The sequence below is a fragment of the Lactuca saligna genome, chromosome 1 (genome assembly GCF_052625555.1).
Source record: "Lactuca saligna cultivar CGN05327 chromosome 1, ASM5262555v1, whole genome shotgun sequence".
In the NCBI taxonomy this organism is placed as follows: Eukaryota; Viridiplantae; Streptophyta; class Magnoliopsida; order Asterales; family Asteraceae; genus Lactuca; species Lactuca saligna.
The window spans coordinates 134731118-134742458 of record NC_136417.1 but is presented as its reverse complement, the minus strand read 5'-3'; the positions used below and the strand labels follow the sequence as shown (position 1 = coordinate 134742458).

The 11341-nt window shown below is 35.7% G+C and overlaps 1 pseudogene; it reads left to right on the top strand.

The window, feature by feature from the left end:
• Positions 1 to 10306: 10306 nt before the first annotated feature.
• LOC145027790 (5S ribosomal RNA) lies at positions 10307 to 10424 on the top strand (annotated as a pseudogene).
• Positions 10425 to 11341: the final 917 nt, after the last annotated feature.

Below are 11341 nucleotides of genomic sequence, written 5' to 3'. Positions count from 1 at the left end.
TTATGGAACTCAAGAATCAAACAATGCTCATCAAAGCTTTGCTTAAATTGCATAGACTTCTTTTGTGGAACTCAAGAATCAAACAATGCTCATCAAAGCTTTGAATAAATTGAATAGACTTCTATTGTGGAACTCAAGAATTAAACGATGCTCATCAAAGCTTTGCTAAATTGCATAAACTTCAAATGTGGAACTCAAGCATGAATCAATGCTCATCAAAGCTTTCCTTAAATTGCAAAGACTTCTGTTGTGGAACTCAAGAATTAAACAATCCTCATCAAAGCTTTGCTTAAATTGCATAGAATTCTATTGTGGAACTCAAGAATGAAACAATCCTCATCAAGGCTTTGTATAAATTGCATAAACTTGTAATGTGGAACTCAAGAATTAAACAATGCTCATCAAAGCTTTGCAAAATTGCATAGACATGTATTGTGGAACTCAGGAATTAAACAATGCTCAAAATAGCTTTGCTTAAATTGCATAGACTTCTATTGTAAAACTCAAGAGATAAACAATGATCATCAAAGCTTTGCTAAATTGTATAGACTTCTATTTTTGAACTCGAGAATGAAACAATGCTCATCAAAGCTTTGCTTATTGCATACACTTCTATTATGGGACTGAAGAATTAAAAATGTGTGACAACCCGAAATTTCCATTCTGTACGAACATTATCAAGTCAATAGAAGTTAGATCAGTGCAGTGAATTTCAGACTTTTCCGAATAAGTTTGAGTATTTCAGGGTTTACATTTAATGAGATATCAGGAGAATGGATGCACATGGGTTTCTGCAACTCGGGTATTTCAAAAACGTATGATATTAGAGTCCATATCTTAAATAAAAATATTTTCTGCCAAAAATCCCAGGACTATATATATGATTCTTAACCAAATTATTTTATTAGTTACATTTCCAACTAGAGAAAAGCCATTTTCTCTCTCTCGGATCTTCGGGTTTTCATCCCAAATCATGAGTACCTCTCTCTAGTTGTGTTATATGGCTAATGATGTGTTTAATAACATAGATTACATAGCAAAACTGTGAGATTCGAGAGTTTACTGCCCAAGAACGTTCTTGGAGAGTAAACTCTTATTTGAGGCTTAAATGCTACCTAGTCCTTTCCCCTTGTTAAGTAACTGTCTTAGGCTTATATGTAGGTGTATTTGAGACTAGAAATCATTCAGGAACACCAAAATTTAGGTGTTCACGGCCCAAGAAGTTCTTGGATCGTGAACTCCAAATTCAAAGGCCAAAGAGTGCCTTAAGCACTCCTAAAGCCTTGGACAATAGCCTCTAATTATTCCTAGTTAATTTGTGGACCTTAAAACATCAAAAACCCATCCCCATGAGAGATTACGGCCGTAATCTCTAAGGGAAATGGTTCTTGGGCCCTGAACATCAAGGAAGGGTACCCAAGTGTACGTAATGCCTTCACTAGCCTTAGATAATTGTCTAGAACCTATCCTAAATGAGTATAGGACATGAAAACATAAAAATACCCATTTCCATATGAGTTTACGGTAGTAAAATCAAAAGGAAATGGCCTTAGGGCCGAAAACTCCTAAAAGGAGTGTCTTAATGCCCTAAACTAGTCCAAGGATTAAACCACCAAGTAGAATTGCTACTAGGAATCAAGTAACACTTCAAAACACATAATATCATTAAGCTTGATAGCTTACGACTGTAAACTCAAGGGTTTACGACCGTAAACTCCTTGTGTGGGGTTTAATGAAGAGTAAACACTTATATAAGGTCTTTTGGAACCCCAAACCCCTTTAGCCTTGTCCCACAACAACTTAGATGCAACCCTTAGGACTTATAACACTTATACAAAGTGTTTTCATGTTCTAGAGTGTCCCAACTTAACTTATTAGTTATTATTTGGCTAATTATATATATATATATATATATGTGTGTGTTCATTATATGATAACTAGGCTCGTGCGTGTCTACAAGTCTCCATACCCCTTTAGTTAACCTTTGAAATACTTTTAAATGTTTTGAATGCTTTTATGGGGGGGAATTCAAGTTGAATAATTATAGTTATTACATCAATCACATGTGATTAATAACTACAAAACCAATGATTTTATTTCCGTTCAAATTGTTTATCAAACTGTTTTACTTCCAACTGCTTTACAAACTCTTTTACTTATCAAATACTTTTACTTAAACTTTGTTATACTTATAATAAATTGCATGCCCGTATATGTATAGTTATTATATAAGCAATGTTTAAAAGGCTTAGGAAGGCCGTCCACCGTGTTTCCTTTTCCTCGATTTGGATGTGGTCTGGTGCGATATCGGGTAGTCGTCCGAAGGTTGTTTTAATATTGATTATATATCATGTGTACATATATAGACATAAAATTGCTTCCATATTCATGTGTACTAGTTACATCATTAGTAAGCTACCATCGGGGTAGCACAGGATCATACTTATACTATTGCTAGATCAATGAGTCAGTTCATTTATGAGTCAATACTTATTACTATGAGAACATATACTACTATGAGAACATATACATTACATTACTATGAGTACATATACAACTATACTAGGAGAAGAACATATACAACTATACTAGAAAGAGAACATATACAACTATACTAGAAAAAGAACATATACAACCATACTAGAAAGAGAACATATACAACGATACTAGAATGAGTAACAATACATTACATATACATATATACATTGATAGAATTGTGATCCACTGTATCGGAGCATGCCTTAAATGTCATGACCCGAGTTGTAGCCAGAGTCTCTTGGAGGAAGAGCATAAGTTTGCGTATAGATCTATACTAGATTGACTATCCTACACCTTGCTGCTAGCTACAGCCGGACCTGCATGTCTGCGGGTGCCAAACATCATTTCTTTTTATGAGCATACCTTTGTCGTTGTTTCTAGTCGATAGTATGGTACAATTAATCACATGGTACCTTAATATAAATCCGGTTTAAGGTAGTTAGTACAGCAGTAGTTCCTATAATACAACACTACAGTACTACAGTAATTTATCCTTTATATACATTTAGTGATCATTTCAGTTAAACATTAATGTACAAACTATATTTTGTTAATGATAGTTACACTTGGGAAAATTACACACTTTTACGATAAACGAACGTACAAAACAGTTACGCCTTGGTAGAGGGCTACTTTTAATAGAAAATATAGGTTTTTGTAAGAGATTCAAACTTTTACAAACGCTTACAAACATTCACATACTTTTATCACCAATGTTTACAAACTCATACTTTAGAACCATGTTCAAACGTTTTGATACAAACACCGACACTAAATTACCTATGAACTCACCAGCTTAATGCTGATAAACTCTTTCAAAATAACTTGTATTCTCAGGTCGTCAGTAGATAGGTACCGAGGCCGGCTTTTGAGAAGATGGAGCGCATCCATGACTCATCTTATTATTTTGATTTACATTTTTGGTGTCTATAACTGTACAGAACATATTTGTATTAAAATTATATATTTAATGTAATAGATGATGTTGTTTGCTTATTTACTATTATACCGTGTTGTGATACTTTACATGACGTCCTCCGCCCCAGAACGTTTCCGCTGTTCTTGGTTTTGGGGTGTGACACAATGCTCATCAATGCTTTGCTAAATTGCAAAGTCTACTTTTATGGTGGAAATAAAGAATTAAACAATGCTCATCAATGCTTTGCTAAATTGCACAGACTTCTAATGTGGAACTCAAGAATTAAACAATGCTCATCAATCCTTTATTTAAACTGCATAGACTTCTATTGTGGAACTCAAGAATAAAACAATGCTCATCAAACCTTTGCGAAATTACAAAGACTACTTCTATTGTGGAACTCTAGAATCAAACAATGCTCATCAAATCTTTGCTAAATTGCATAGACTTCTAATGCGGAAGTCAAGAATGAAACAAAGCCCACCAATGCTATCCTTAAATTGCATAGACTTTTATTGTGGAACTCAAGAATTAAACAACGCTCATCAAAACTTTCTTAAATTGCACAGACTTCTTATGTGGAACTCAAGAACGAAACTATGTGCTGCTAAACTTTTTCACTTTCTCTCTCTACTTTCTCTCTCTTCCCCTGTTTCTCTCTAACGGTGGTGCGATCTAGTTTTTTATTCATCGGTGCTGCTTTTCCGGCATTTATTCCTAATCGGTGAAGCAATTTCTCTTCTATTTCCGTTGTCCTAATGGGAGCATCATCTAAAGCGGATCGAGTGAAGGAAGTGAAGGTTAAACCACCGGATAAAAGTGTTGATATGCGGTATACTAAGACTGAAGTGGATGTGAAGGAGCTTGTTCCTCCTCAAATTATTGAGCAATCTTCAACTACCATCTATAAAGCTCGTCGTAAGCCTAGTGCATCTGGAGGTGTTGCATCAAGAATTGGTAAAGCTGAGTGGAAAATGGAGGGGAAAGCTTTCAGAGTTAAGAATAGAGCTCGGAAAATTGTGGATGGGATATCTCCGATGGATGCTGAGGAATACTATGATAAGGAAGCTACAGAAGAAGAAACTGAAGACGAATTGGATTCTGTAAAAGCGTGGGAGGCGGATTCTAAGATCTCATTGACTGGAAATGATGTTCTATAAAGGGAATGAAGAATGGAGGTCCTGAAGAGATGAAGACAATTGGATCGATCATGGATAATATTCCTTCAGGTAATACAGCTAACCTAATGAAAAACTGGGATGGATCAAAAGTGAATGAAGAATTATTGAACCCTGTTTCAGATTTGAAGAATGTCACAGATGAAATGTTGAGAGTTAATTCTAAAATTGTTGTTAGTGATGATTCTAATCAGTTTAGTTCTGTGCTGAATGTCAAAAAAATTAGGGAATCTAGATCTGATGTTGATAAGTGTATCATTAATAATGAAGAGTTTATTCCAGGGGTTGGGTTTCATTTTCTTAGTAAATTGAAGGAGGATATGGTTGTGGGGAAAGAAGCTGATAATGGGATGAATCAGAGTATGGATATGGATATTTCAAAATTGATTAAGAAGAATGATATGGAAAAAGGTATTAATGAAGATGATAGCTCTACTGAAGTGGAAGGGGAAGTTGAATCAAGTGAAGAGGAATCTAGTGAAGATGAGGAAATAATGATGGAAGAGGAGACTAATGAGAAGAGTAATATTGAAGCTAAAGGGAAGTTGGAATCTGGTACTGTAATCAATAGTATTAGTACTATGCCTTCTATTTTGGGAGCTGCAAATAATGGCAAAAAGGTGGAAAGTGGTATGCAAGGGAAATTAGAGAATTCTTATGCTGGGGTTTTAGAAGGTAATAGGCATAGAGGTAAAATTGATGTCAGATATATGCCTGGGGAAATAGGTAAAGAAGATGATCCTGTTATTATTCCAATCGAAAATTTAAAGAATGCTAGTATTCCTTACATGAACACTTTATATGGTTATATGATTGATAAGAAATTGGCTTTCCCAGTGATACAAAAAGAAGTCAGAAGATTATGGAAGAATGTGGGACTTGAAGAGGTGTTTATGAACAATAAAGGATTTTTTTTCTTTAAATTTAGTGATGAGCAGGGGATGTTGTCTATTTTGGAGGAAAGTCCATGGCTAATGTTCTATAAGATGCCTCTTTTTCTTCAAAGATGGAGACCAGGGTTGACTTTAACCAAAAATAGTCACGATAAGATTCCTGTTTGGGTTAAAATCTATGATTTACCTTTGGAAGTATGGAGTGGAGATAATCTGTGTATTATTGCTAGTAAACTGGGAATTCCTCTTGCTTTTGATTCATTTACTGAAGAGATGTGTTTGGAACATAAGGGAAGGAATGCCTATGCTAGAATCTTAATTGAAATGTCAGCTGAAAAAGAATGGAAGAGAAGTATTGATGTTTCAACTTGGGATTTTGTAACTAATTCGGCTGTTATTCAAAAATTTGAAGTGGAGTATGCTTGGATGCCTTCTAGATGCAGCCATTGTAAGGTTTATGGACACATGGATAAGATATGTATGGCAAGCATGAAGGGTAGTAATCAAGTGCAAAATGGGGATAATGGAATTAATAAGGAAGAAAAAGGGAAATATGTGATTGATAATGAAGGGTATATTGAAGTTGTTAATAAGAAAAATAAGAATGCCAATGATGGATAAGGTACTAGTAAATCATTGGTGAATTCAACTAATAATGTTAATCAAAACTACAATGGAAGGAGTAATTTTTCAAGAGTGGGAAACAAATTCAGGGGACAAAATTGGAATAGAGGTGGAAATGGTCGGGGGCAAAATGGGAGTTGGAATAATAAAGGGGTAAGTCACTGGAATATGGAGAAAAATAAAAGATATGAGAAGGTTTCTGGGCAATACGATAATAATGATAGGAGCTGTAAGGGAGAAAATAAGCAGAGGGAAAATGAAAAGAAGGTAAGCGGAAAAGAGGAAAATAAGAAGATGGATAAGAAAAATGATAAATGCAATAAAAACAGTTTTGAAGTATTGGGGTTGATTGATGAGGATGTTATAATTGGAATGGAAGAGGATGATAAAGGTGATAAGATTGGTATTCTTTCTGATAATATGATTTGTTTTCAATCAACTATTGATGATAGCAGATTGAATAAAGATTTGATTCATTCTACGGGAATTAGAAAAGAAGATTTAGATATGGGTAACAATGAAAATAAAGTGGATAACACAAGGAATGATAATAGCAACAGCAAGGATGGTTCTTCTCAGGCATTTGAGATGGTAAATGCCAAGAATAATGTTGTTATCCAATGATGTCGATTGGTGTTTGGAATGTTAGGGGGCTGAATAAAACTGTTAAGCAAAAAGAGGTTATTGATGTTATTAAGGATAATAACCTGGGGATATGTGTTGTGGTTGAATCCCATGTCAATTGTTTAAATTTAAAGAATGTGTGTTACAGAACTTTTGGGAAATGGGATTGGATTTCTAATAGCAGTTCTTGTGAAGGTGGCACAAGAATAATTGTTGGATGGGATCCAAAATTATTTGAAATTATGGTCATTTCTCAATCTAAACAGGTGATTCATTGTTTCGTTAAATTCATGGATTCTGGGTATAGTATGTTTCTTTCATTTATCTATGCTGCTTCTAGATATATTGAAAGAAGGGTATTATGGGAAGATTTGAAAAAATTTAGCCTAACTGTGAAAAAAGAAGCTTGGTGTTTATTGGGTGATTTTAATGTTGCTTTAAAAGAGTCTGATTATTCAGAAGGATGTTCTAAAATGCTAAAGGGTGTTGATGAATTTTCTGATTGCATCAATTTTATTGAAGTTGAAGATTTGAATAGTACAGGTTTTCAGTTCACTTGGAATAAAGCTCCAGCTGGTAACAAAGGTATTTTGAAGAAGTTGGATAGGGTTATGGCTAATTTGAAGTTCATGTCTGATCATCCTCTAGCTCATGCAGCTTTCAAACCGTACAGAATTTCTGATCATTATCCTGCTGTTTTAATAATCCCTAATTGTAAATTGAGATGGAAATCTTCATTCAGATTTGCCAATTTTATTACGGATAAAGATGAATTTTTGCCTATGGTTAAGGATATTTGGTCTTCAAATATTGAAGGTTTTTTTATGTTCAAAGTTACTCAATAGCTGAAACTGTTGAAAAAGTGTTGTAGACAGTTGTGTAACAAATTTAGAGGTTCGGGATTGAAAATTAAAGAGTTGAGGAAGGAGTTGGGGAATATTCAAATGAAAATTCATCAAGAGCCTTATAATGCTAAATATAGGGAGGAGCATGCTAATATTCTTTTTGAATATAGTGTTGCTTGTAATGATGAAGAAAAGTTGCTTTCTCAAAGATCAAAGATCAAATGGTTAGTTGAGGGGGATAATAATACGAAGTATTTTCACAATTGTTTGAAAAGCAGGAATAACAAGAATCGAATTTTGATGGTGCTTGATGAGGATGGAAGATGGATTAGGGGGAATACGATGAAGGAAAATTTTGTTAATCATTTTAAGAATTTCTTGGGATGTGAAGATGACACAGATTTATCTATTCTTAATGATATTTCTTTTCATTATAAGCTGGATAGAAATGTGGCGATGAATATGATAAGGGTAGTTACTGATGATGAAGTTAAAATGGCTATGTTCGATATTGCTGATAACCATGCCCCTGGACCTAATGGGTTTTCTTCTAAATTCTATAAGAGTGCTTGGAATATTGTTGGGCCAGATATATGCAAAGCTATGAGGGAATTTTTCTGGATTGGGAAATTATTGAAGGGTATTAATGCCACTAGGATTGTGCTAATTCCTAAAGTGGATAGTCCAAGAAAAGTCACTGAATTTAGGCCTATTGCTTGTTGCAACACTTTTTATAAGTGTATCAGCAAGATAATTGTTAACAGAATAAGGAACAACTTAGGTGATATTGTTAGCAAAAATCAATCCGCTTTTATTCAAGGGAGATCAATTCTTGATAATATTCTGCTTGCTCAAGAATTGATGGTGGGGTATAAAAATAAGAAAGGAAGGCCGAAATGCACCTTAAAGATTGATATTCAAAAGGCGTACGACACTGTGGATTGGAAATTTCTTAAGAGGATCCTGTTGGAATTTGGATTTCATCCGATCATGGTTAATTGGATCATGGCATGTACTTCTTCCCCTTGGTTTATGCTGAATTTTAATGGAGAAGACCATGGATACTTTGAAGGAAAAAGGGGGCTGAGGCAGGGAGATCCTTTATCTCCTTACTTGTTCACTTTGGTTATGGAGGTTTTCAATTTAATATTGCTGAAGAAAATAGATGATAGCAATAGATTCAAATAACATTGCAAATGTGAAAATCAGAAAATTACTCATTTATGTTTTGTAGATGATCTTGTAGTGTTTGCTTATGGCAATGGGAATTCTGCGAGAGTGATAAAGTCTGCTCTTGACGATTTTAAGATTGTTTGGGGGCTGAAAGCGAGTATGGAGAAGAGCCAGATTTACTTTAGTTGTGTGAATCCAAACATGAGAAGGATTATTTTGGGTATTTTACCTTTTGATATTGGTAAAATTCCCTTTAAATATCTTGGAATACCCATGTGTGTGAATACTCTGTTCAAAAAAGATTGTAAAGCTCTTGTCGATAAGATTAAATTGAAACTGTATAATTGGAAAAACAAGATGCTTTCTTTTGCTAGAAGGTTACAGCTCATAAATTCTGCTTTGGCTTCAACTCATGTTTATTGGGCTTCTATTTTCAAAATTCCTATTGCTACAACTAAGGAGATTGAATCGATTTGCAGAAGTTTCCTGTGGGCTAAAGGAGAAGTGGTCAAAGGGAAAGCCAAGGTTAAATGGAGTGATGTTTGTAAACCAAAGATTAATGGAGGTCTTGGAATTAAGAATTTGAGATTCTGGAATGATGCTTTGTTAACCAAACATGTTTGGAATTTGATTAATAACAAAAACTCTCTGTGGGTTCAATGGGTGAGAGAAAATTATATTGGTAAAAGGAATTTTTGGGATATATGGCAAAAGAAAAGTATGAATTGGACTTGGAAGAGATTTTTGGATTTGAGGAAAACTATTAGATCTCATGTTGCTTCATGTATTGGTAATGGGAGGAATACTTCATTGTGGCATGATTGGTGGCATCCAATTGGTATTTTAAGTACAATTATTGCTAGGAGGGATTGGATTAGAAATGGATTTAATGATAATTCTTTAGTCAGTGATGTTATGACTAATGATCTGCTGTTAAGCGTGCTCGGGCGGGAGTAGCACCGGGATGGGTGACCACTTGGGAAGTTCTCGTGCCGAGTGGCCCAAAGCGGACAATATTGTGATACGTGCCAGAGGGGGTGTTACAAATGGTATCAGAGCCAGGGCACGGGTCGATGTGTTCGACGGGGACGTCGAACCCTATAATGGGGGGTGAAGGTGGGTTGCACCTGATCCTACATCGGCTTGGAAGGAGAACGAAACATCTACTTATAAGGGGTGTAGATACCTTCCTTATCACAACGCATTTTAAAGCCGTGAGGGCAGCAGATCCCATAAGAACTCTGCAGTTAAGCGTGCTCGGGCGGGAGTAGTACCGGGATGGGTGACCCCCTGGGAAGTTCTCGTGCCGAGTGGCCCAAAGCGGACAATATTGTGATACGTGCCAGAGGGGGGTGTTAGAAATGGTATCAGAGCCAGGGCACGGGTCGATGTGTTCGACGGGGACGTCGAACCCTATAATGGGGGGTGAAGGTGGGTTGCACCTGATCCTACATCGGCTTGGAAGGAGAACGAAACATCTAGTTATAAGGGGTGTGGATACCTTCCTTATCACAACGCGTTTTAAAGCCGTGAGGGCAGCAGATCCCATAAGAACTCTGCAGTTAAGCGTGCTCGGGCGGGAGTAGTACCGGGATGGGTGACCCCCTGGGAAGTTCTCGTGTCGAGTGGCCCAAAGCGGACAATATTGTGATACGTGCCAGAGTGTCACACCCCGAAAACCTAAGGCGGAAACGTCTCCGGGGTTGACTCCAAGTTGTGTATCAAATCCAATGTACATAGTAATCACAGTAAACAAACATTACATTACATATATATGAAAGTTTACATTTGTTTCAAAAGTAAAGTTATACAAGATATACATATGCATCATATTAACAAAAGTTGAGACGAGTCTTCTACGCACTCCGTCTTCATCAAAAGAGATCACCGGGTACCTGTCTAACTTGGACCTGAGAATACAAGCGGTTTGAAAATCAGCATAAAGCTGGTGAGTTCATAAGCGGTTTTGGTTTATGAAAATGTATCGATTTCCTTTAGTTTCCGAAAATACTTGTTATCCAAGAAAATCCCATATTTTCTTATGTGAAGTTGGTTAAGTTATCACTTGTTACCAATTTGATTATGTATTGTATTTTACCCCAGGAAAATCCCATATTTTCCTAATTGTAAGATCGGTTGTATAACACAAAGTATAGTTTAACACACAAAACTATATAATGAAAATCTTGGGATCACTATCCCGAAAGACATATAAGATAGTTTGACACATTTGAAAGTACAGGTTTAAGATCATGGGACTATCATCCCGGACTAAACACGAGATAAGTTGATGTATATATGTAAATATAGATTTAAAACCATGGGATCACTATCCCGAATAAGATACAAATTTGGAAAACCATGGGAATCACTATCCCGTATAAGTTATAGATACAAAAACATGGGATCACTATCCCGTATAAGATATAGATTTAGAAAACCATGGGATAACTATCCCGTATAAGTTATAGATACAAAACCATGGGATCACTATCCCATATAAGATATAGTCACAAAACCATGGGATCACTATCCCGTATAAGATAT